An 8,068-nucleotide genomic window follows, 5' to 3' on the forward strand; every position below is an offset into this window, starting at 1 on the left:
ATTACATCTGCTCCTGACCTGTTAGATGCTTCTTCCTCTTTTTTCAAATTAAATTCACTTATCTAGATTTTGTATGACTTTGGACAACGTTTCTCATGGGTACCTTTTGGAATAAGATCATCGCGATGTCTTCTTGACTGAGACAATCTCCCTGACGTTTCCAGGTGAAGCTGAGCCCTTCCCCCAGGCATCCCGGTTCACATCGCCCTTCAGCCCTCAACACATTGCTGGGATTATTGGTTTATGGTTCCATCTTGGCTACTAGCTGTGAACCGCTGGTGTTTTATATATCTTTTTCCCCAGGGCCAATCCCAGGCCTTGATAGATAACAGCTATTAAATAAGTACAAAAAATGAGATGGTATGGAGATAAGAAGGGGAAATGTTGGCTGGGTGCTATTATACTTAGACGGGTCTATAGCCATTTGATCACATACAATTCAAAGGCTGTTGACTATGGTTGGATCAACAAGGCAGTCTCTATTACAGAACCGAAGGTCTCCACCCTGGGCCCCATCCTAATCAACATTTTATAAAAAACTGGATGAAGATATAAAATGTACGTAAAACAGATTAGCAGAAAAACCAAAGTGGGGAGGTATCACTAATATGTAAGATGTTAGAATTAATGTTGCAAAATTATCTCAGCCTATTAGATCAATAGACCAAAACTAAGAAGACAAAAATTCACACCAATAAATGTAAGTAATACACTGATTGAAGCACGAGTACAATACGGGAGATCTGGTTTATAGAAGTTCATATGAAAAAATCCCAGCGGTTCCCACAGTCTTTGAGGTAGAAGAGAACCCAGAAACTACCCAATATAGAGAGGATCTCAAGCTTTTTTAAACACTAGAAGATTTTTGTCAATTAGAATTACACACAGAGGCCAAGTGAAGAAATTTTTAAAAGGCACTGCTCCGTATAGGAATAGAGGCAAAGGGGATGACCAGTCAGCCCCCTCACTTCGCTCTACCACGTCTACACAGCTAGTTAGTGTCAGAACTCCATGAATCCCTTAGCCAGTTCTACTTTTGTTTGTCTGTTTTGCTTTGTTTTTATTTATTGTGTTTGTCCCTCCCTGGCATTGTGTTATACGTTTGACTGTTTGACCAGCACTTGCTCCCTCACTGGGGTTCTGTTGTCTGTTCTGCTCACCAGTGTACCCCCAGTGCACAGCACATGGTGGGAGCCCAATAAACATTTGCTGGGAAAATGAATGAAACAGCTAGAAAGAACCCAGATGTCTTGACTCCAAACCCAGTACGGTTCCTCCAGTAGTGTGACTGTCCCAAACAACACCACCACCACAAGCCAGGATCGCATTAGTGTGCCTTAGAAGAAGATTGTTGTCCTAAATAAGGATTAAATGGTTCCACTGTACTCTTCATTGTTCAAGCCGTATCTGGAAGACTGCGTTAAGTTCTGGAAGATACATTAAAGAAAAAAAAAGGAAAGCAAATATGGCAGGAGTGAGATATAAATAATATTTTTGAGAGCTAACTTTGTACCAGACATATTACACATTTATCTCATTTAATCATCACAATTATGCTATAAAGGTAATTATCATACTCCTTTTACTTCTGAGGAAACTGAGATTCAGAAAGTTTAAGTAATTTCTCCAGTCATACAGCTAAAGGCCAAGTACTCAAACCCCAGCAAAGCTTGTGTTCCTTCTGCTACACCCACACGCCTCTTGGAGGTTCCCCAGAAAGGCAAGCAGAGTGTGGAGGGTCTAGAAATCATGACAAATGAGATGTTCAGCCTGGAGAAGCCCAGGAATATGTGACGAGCTGGGAAGGGAGTAAGGAGAACGTGATAGCAGTCATCAAAGAGAGAGGAGTACTTTTTGAGAGGGGAAATGCTGAGTCTCAAGGTCACCTGTCAGGTGAGGTGTAGAGGAGATCCCTGGGTGGGTAGAAAATTGGTCCAAACAGCTCTAAAATCTATGCATTTGGGTGTCGCTGCTACTTTGAGGTGGAGACGTGCCCAGTGCCCATTACACCCCTGCCTTATCCCTCCATCCCCGTATCTTACATGCCATGGGCTCTTTATTGGTTTATTTTCCTTTAACAATGGGCACTGAGCAGCAGCTGTCTAGTAAGAGCTGCCCACAAGTTGTAGTTGGAATCATTTTCACAACTGTTTGGCTTCTATGATTAAAGAAACAGCCCCAGGTGGAGCGGCTTGTCCTGCAGCAAACAGGCACCAGGCACAGAACACCGTGAGTGAGCACAGGACAGTGGGAACCAAGGAGCAAGGCCAGGTCCCAGGCAGAGACCTGACATACCAGGGCTGGGAGGGGTCCAGCCATTGACGCCTCTCTCTGCAGGCGCAGCACTTAATCCAGGGTTCTTCTCCAGGCTGTGGAATCACCCTCCCAGACTCCTGTCTCCTGATCTGATCTAAACAGGAAGGCAGAAAAAGGAAGAAGGAACTTAGGAAAAAATGGCCTTTCCCCTCCTGAAAGTCTACCCTGTTACAGACCCTTCCCAGAGGTTGGTCCTTGTCTCAAGCCCAGTAGAAATTCCTCCATGAATCTGAGCTTTTAGAGACACCGAGGAAACTGCAACACTGCGCTGGCTCAATTTTTGGTTCATCAAAACATAACCGTGATGACTAAGAAATGGTTTTCTGTTGGATGTCCAGCATCCCTTCCTCCCACGCTTCCCTGCCCCCCTGCTGAAGCACCTTTTGTGAGAACCCAGGGTTTAAGCCACGCCCTCCTTGTGGGTCTGAACACCGCTTCCCTTTGGCTGAATCCAACCACACAGGACAGCAAGGGGTAGGGACCAGCACTGAGAAACAGATGGAGAATTCACAAGGAGAACTGATGCTGAAGGGGGAGGTGGGAAGACTCCAAAGCTAAATGTAGCATCCTGTCTAGAATGTGAGAGCCGCCAGGACCTTCCAGAGGCATCTAGTCCAGGTACTGGCAAACTTTCCTGTAAAGGGCCAGATAGTAAGTACTTTCGACTTTGTGGGCTACACATGGTCTCCCTCACAACTACCCACCTCTGCTGCATAGCACAAAAGCAGTCATAGACAATGCGTAAAAGCATGGACACAGCTGTTGTTCTAATAAAACTTTACGGACACCAAAATTCAAATTTCATATAATTTTCCCATGTCATGGAAATGTTATTCTTTTAAAAAAAATTTTCCAATCATTTAAAAATGTAAACGCCATTCTTATTTCACTGGCTGTTCAAATATAGGTAGTGAGTTGAATTTAGCCCTTAGGCCATAGTTTCCCAATCCTAGTCCTGGTGCTTCCTGGTACATGACTGGCAGGGCAGCCTAGGAGAAGAATCCACATATTTGATTCTCACGTTGTCTTCTTTCCCCTGCAATGCAATGTTTCAGCGTTCCCCATTCCCTTGGGCACCATGTGCCTCTTTGCAAGGGTAGTAGCCTGGTCCAAACCCTGCCAACTGTTGCATCTGGCGTAGAACTTTTGGATGTGACATGCTCCATCTCTGTCCCATTTCTGTGCCCATTCAGGGGATGACTTGGGACAGGTCAATTGCCCTCTTTGGACCCTAACAGAAAGAACAAACATGGGAACTCAACTCAGTCATCTCTGAGAGTGTGACCTCTGTCAGTTGGCCTCCCATCCTTCATCCTAGCTCAGCTCTTGGCCTTTCCCTCTCCGGGGACATTTCAGTCCTGGCACTCCCTGCCACCCTACCAGTTGGCACTGCCTGCTGCCCTCGCCAGCAACCATCCCTTGGAGCAACCAGTTCTGATGTCACTGAAGGATAATGACTTCTGGGCAGGAAAACCAGAAATGGAAGCAGATGAAGTGTCTATTTTTGTGCAGATGAAGTCGTGGGAGGATACATGATTCATGTGTTGAGTGCTTTCTGAATAGCACGTTTCTATCATTTTCTGGAAGGCAGCAAGTTAGCTTCCCTGGGGCGGTGGGTGAGACTGATGTTTGGGGTTTCCTCTTTTAAAGTAGGGTGTGATTTGGTTTTCGTTGATATTGTTGTTCAGGTGCATTTTTCTTTTTTTCATTTTTGTTTTGTTTCATTGTGATTTGTTTTAATGAGTTGGAGATGGAGGATCAGGAGAGAAAGTTCTGGAGGGAAAGAAAAAAGCAGAGCCCATGTACAGTACCTCCAGCATCTGATCATACAAAGAAGGTCAAGGTGGTTCAAAGTCATACAGTCAGATGCCTGGGGACCTGCCAAACGCCAGATGCCTTGGTTAGGAAATTCGTGACAGTTTGACATCTGGGTCTTGTGTGATTGCCAGCCAAAGATAAGGAAGAGAAAGGGGAGAGTCCTGGCATGGCGTTCCAAGCAGGCTTGGAGCCCTGGACCTGTCCCTGCCATCACATTCAAGAATGTGGCCACTCTGCCCAGAGCCATTCCTTCTAGTCACGCCAGCACAAGGGTGGCCAGGAGCCCGGAGCAGGAGCCTGGTCACTGTCCAGCCCAGAGTAGTGCTCAGTATTGGTTCCCTCTGCTACTCTCTCCCAGGGATACAATACTAAATTAGGTCTTAGGGGATTGGGTCCCTGGATGGCCTCAGGAAGCTCTGGGGGCCTCCGGGAACTTGAATAGAAGACATTCGAAAGGACTACGCTGAATCCCACACTTCCCTTAGTTAACAGTGTGCTGGTAAATGTTTAACAACCAGCTATCCAGGAAAAAAGGCCCTGATTTGTAACATTTGCCAATTTCCCTGGTGTAAATACTCCCTGCTTGGCCAATTACACGTTGTCAGTGTGATGTCACCAGCTCACAAAAATCCTGAAAATTAACATTCGGCTCTTGCAAGTCCGAATGAGTCGGCTCCAGTACACCACTTCCCTGAGCCCTTTGGAACCCAAGGAGAGAGCAGAAATCAGAGCAGGCTGCCCAGGTATCAAAATGAACTGGGAATCCCTGGTGAGGCCACAGGCTGCTTGAGCCTGAAGTACATCACAGTTGTGACGGCCCTAGAGTGCCCACAGCCAATGCCGGCAGGAGGGATGAGGGAGCTGGGATAAAGGACAGAGACTGCAAGGCATCTGTGTGGTCCACAAAAAACATACAAAACTGTGCAGGATTTAGCCACCTCCCTTCTGTTTCCTGAGAGCAGCCCTGTCTCACTCAGTCCATCGCTTTCCAGGGAGTCTTACTAAAGGATGCTGGGAAGCAGCCATCCTACAACCCCGAAAAGAGGTGCTCTGCCTTCAGAACATGCTAAAGAGGAGATGGTGGCTGACATCGAGGAATCTGTGCCCTGAACACAGAGGGCTGCTCTGTCCACCTGGCCAGGTCAAGTGGGCACCAAAGATGGAGTCATGCTGCCCGCCCCTGCTGCAACTCCTCTCGCCTGGTCCCCTGCCTCCCTCCCTATGAGTCCCACTGAAGACACTTCTTGGTTGAGGGAGGAGAACCTCACCTCCTCCAACTCCTTAGATTTCCCTATAGTCCACACGAACTCATTTGTTAAAAGGGTATCTAAGGACTTGTGGATGAACTAAGACCCCTTCCCTTGGGCATTTTCGGCTTAGCAGCCATTCTAGGAAGAGGACCGGGTGGCAACTCACTTATGAAAGACTTCATTCTATGTTCTGCTCTCTTCTCCCAATGTCTGACACATGCAAAGAACCCCTTACAGCCACCTTTACTGTCCCTAGCTTTCAGAACCCACTCACCTGTCCAGAAACATTCACACAATCCTCGAGCTCCCTCCACTCCCTTCCCTGGGGGCCGGGAGCCCTGGGTTCCATTCCTACCTCAGCCACTAATTGTTTTAACATCCATTTAACTTCTTCCAACTGTAGTTTGTTTATCTGTTACACACATTTGGTTGGACTTTAAAATAATAAAGTTCCTTACAAGTTTTATAGAAAAATAAGATTTGTGTGGAACTTTAAAATGAGCAAGTACCTTTCACTTAATCATCACAAAAAAACATAAGTAGTGGGGCCAGCCCAGTGGCGCAGCAGTTAAGTTCTTGAGCTCCGCTTCAGCGGCCTGGGGTTCACTGGCTCGGATCCCAGGTGCAGACCTATGCACCGCTTATCAAGCCATGCTGTGGCATGCGTTCTACATATAAAGTACAAGATGGGCACAGAGGTTAGCTCAGGGCCAATCTTCCTCAGCAAAAAGAGGAGGATTGGGAACGGATGTTAGCTCAGAGCTAATCTTCCTCAAAAAATAAATAAATAAATGAGTGGTAACATCAGACATAATATTGTAATAAGTGACATAGGTAGTAATATTAGATAATATTGGGAAACTGAGGCTCAGAGAGAGGTTGGGAAACATATCCAAGGTCACATGGATAGGATGCCCAACACTCCATGCAGACCCCTGAGAGTGAGGGGCTACAACCAGACCCCACATCAGAGCCCCCAGCTTTTCCTCTGGGTTTGACACAGCTCCTTGGTTGATGTTCATGTCCCTTTGACTCACCAGTGAAACCCATCAAATTGCATTCCGGCTGACTCCCATCCCCAAGCTGGGTGCCCCACATGAATATGGGCAACATCAAGGACAAAACCGGGATCTGTCTGAGCGAAGGTGGTGAATGGGCGCCGTTTACCTTCAGCGAGCCTCCCGCCTCCTGTTTACAATTCCGTGTCCATTCTTCTGGAATCTAACCCTCTTCATTGCCTTAATACTGTCCAGGCCCCTCCAAAAGAAAACACATCAATGAAAAAGCTGCATAGTATAGCCCCTCCCCACCTCCTGCAATAAAATGAGTGCTGACACCCACTGCTCCACAAAAGGGTCAAGAAAGAGGGACCCCTCTCACTTGACGTATATATTGCCTTTACTCATGGTTCTCACCCTTCTGTCCTATGCTCCCCTCTGTACCCCAGAGACTTTTGCCACCTGCCTTGAGTTCTTTATTTTTACAAACATTCTTTATCATTGTCTATTGTTTGTCCTGGATGCCAGTCACGGCCCCCACCCCCTGCCAAGGTTAAGGCAAGAGGAAGGAAAAGAATAAGCAAAAATTATTACCATTTCCATAGCACTTCATAACAATAATAGCCTTTGAAAGCCCCCACTGAATTATGAGAACAATTCAATGAAGTAGGTATTGTTACACTCATCTCTGCAGATGAGGACACTGAGGCTCAAAAACTTTGTGGATCACTCAGCTATTAAGTTGAAGAACCAAAATGGGAATCCATGTTCATTGGGCTTCCAAGGGCCCTCCCTTAGAAATTATCTAATAAGAATCTTCACAAATATTTGCTTTTTAACAGCAGTGTCTTAAAATGAGAGCCGAACAACCCAGCCAACAGAGCTCTAAGGGGCCATAACCAACATTTGCTAAGGCCATCATACAGAGGACCCAGTGGGTTTGAAATGTGGGAGTCTCTTTTTACACCAATTAGAGAGTCACCAGTTCTGCTGACCATAAAACCAACCATAAATGTAAATGAAGTCCCAATCCCATGGGTCTGGAGACTGAAAAAGGTGAAGCCTTCAAACTTGGAGAAATTCTGAATCAGAGATTGGGGCACATAATCACACGCCAAAGTCTCGGCTTTTGGTCAAATAACATAGGGAACTGGACACAGTAAGAGGTTCTCTCATGCTGCCCAGACTCCAAACCAGCAGCCATGCAGTGCCTTCTGAAGGCCCCTGCGCTCTGATGCCTGGGGTAGAGAACCTGATTTTCAGTTCATTATGGATGAACACAAAGCACAGATTTGCAGATCTTCCTGGAAATGAATAGTAAGAAGTGCGAAGTAAGTTCAGACCAGCAGAGAAATCTGATTTATTTTAGAGACTTTATTAGTAAGGGGTCATGATACTTTCTGGTGATTCCACCGGGCAGGTCAAATCTAAAGACCTTGTTAATAAATGCATTATGACTCAGTTGATGAGACTTGGTGAGGTGTTAACTGTCTTGGTAGAGTCAATAATGGTCGATCATTTGGTGGTTTAGACTGGGGAAATATGAAATTGAACTGTAATCGGAAAAGCTTGCAATATTTTCCTACACTTTTTGTATAGGATAAAGATCTGCAAAAGATGGAGTTCAAGAAATCATTTGAGTATAATGTGAAGTCAAACATTCAGGTTTGAGAATAAAATTGTAAC

General features: G+C 45.8%; 1 long non-coding RNA gene across 1 annotated transcript; it reads right to left on the bottom strand.

Annotated features, from left to right (window-relative positions):
• Nucleotides 1–667: 667 nt before the first annotated feature.
• Nucleotides 668–7,031, bottom strand: LOC111773799 (uncharacterized). The gene is made up of 3 exons (XR_002808427.2): nucleotides 6,552–7,031; nucleotides 2,296–2,410; nucleotides 668–1,427 (listed from the first exon to the last, which is right to left on the bottom strand). It is a non-coding gene; the product is annotated as an uncharacterized lncRNA (long non-coding RNA).
• Between the last annotated feature and the right edge of the window lie 1,037 nt (nucleotides 7,032–8,068).

The sequence above is a fragment of the Equus caballus genome, chromosome 6 (genome assembly GCF_041296265.1).
Source record: "Equus caballus isolate H_3958 breed thoroughbred chromosome 6, TB-T2T, whole genome shotgun sequence".
Taxonomy (NCBI): Eukaryota; Metazoa; Chordata; class Mammalia; order Perissodactyla; family Equidae; genus Equus; species Equus caballus.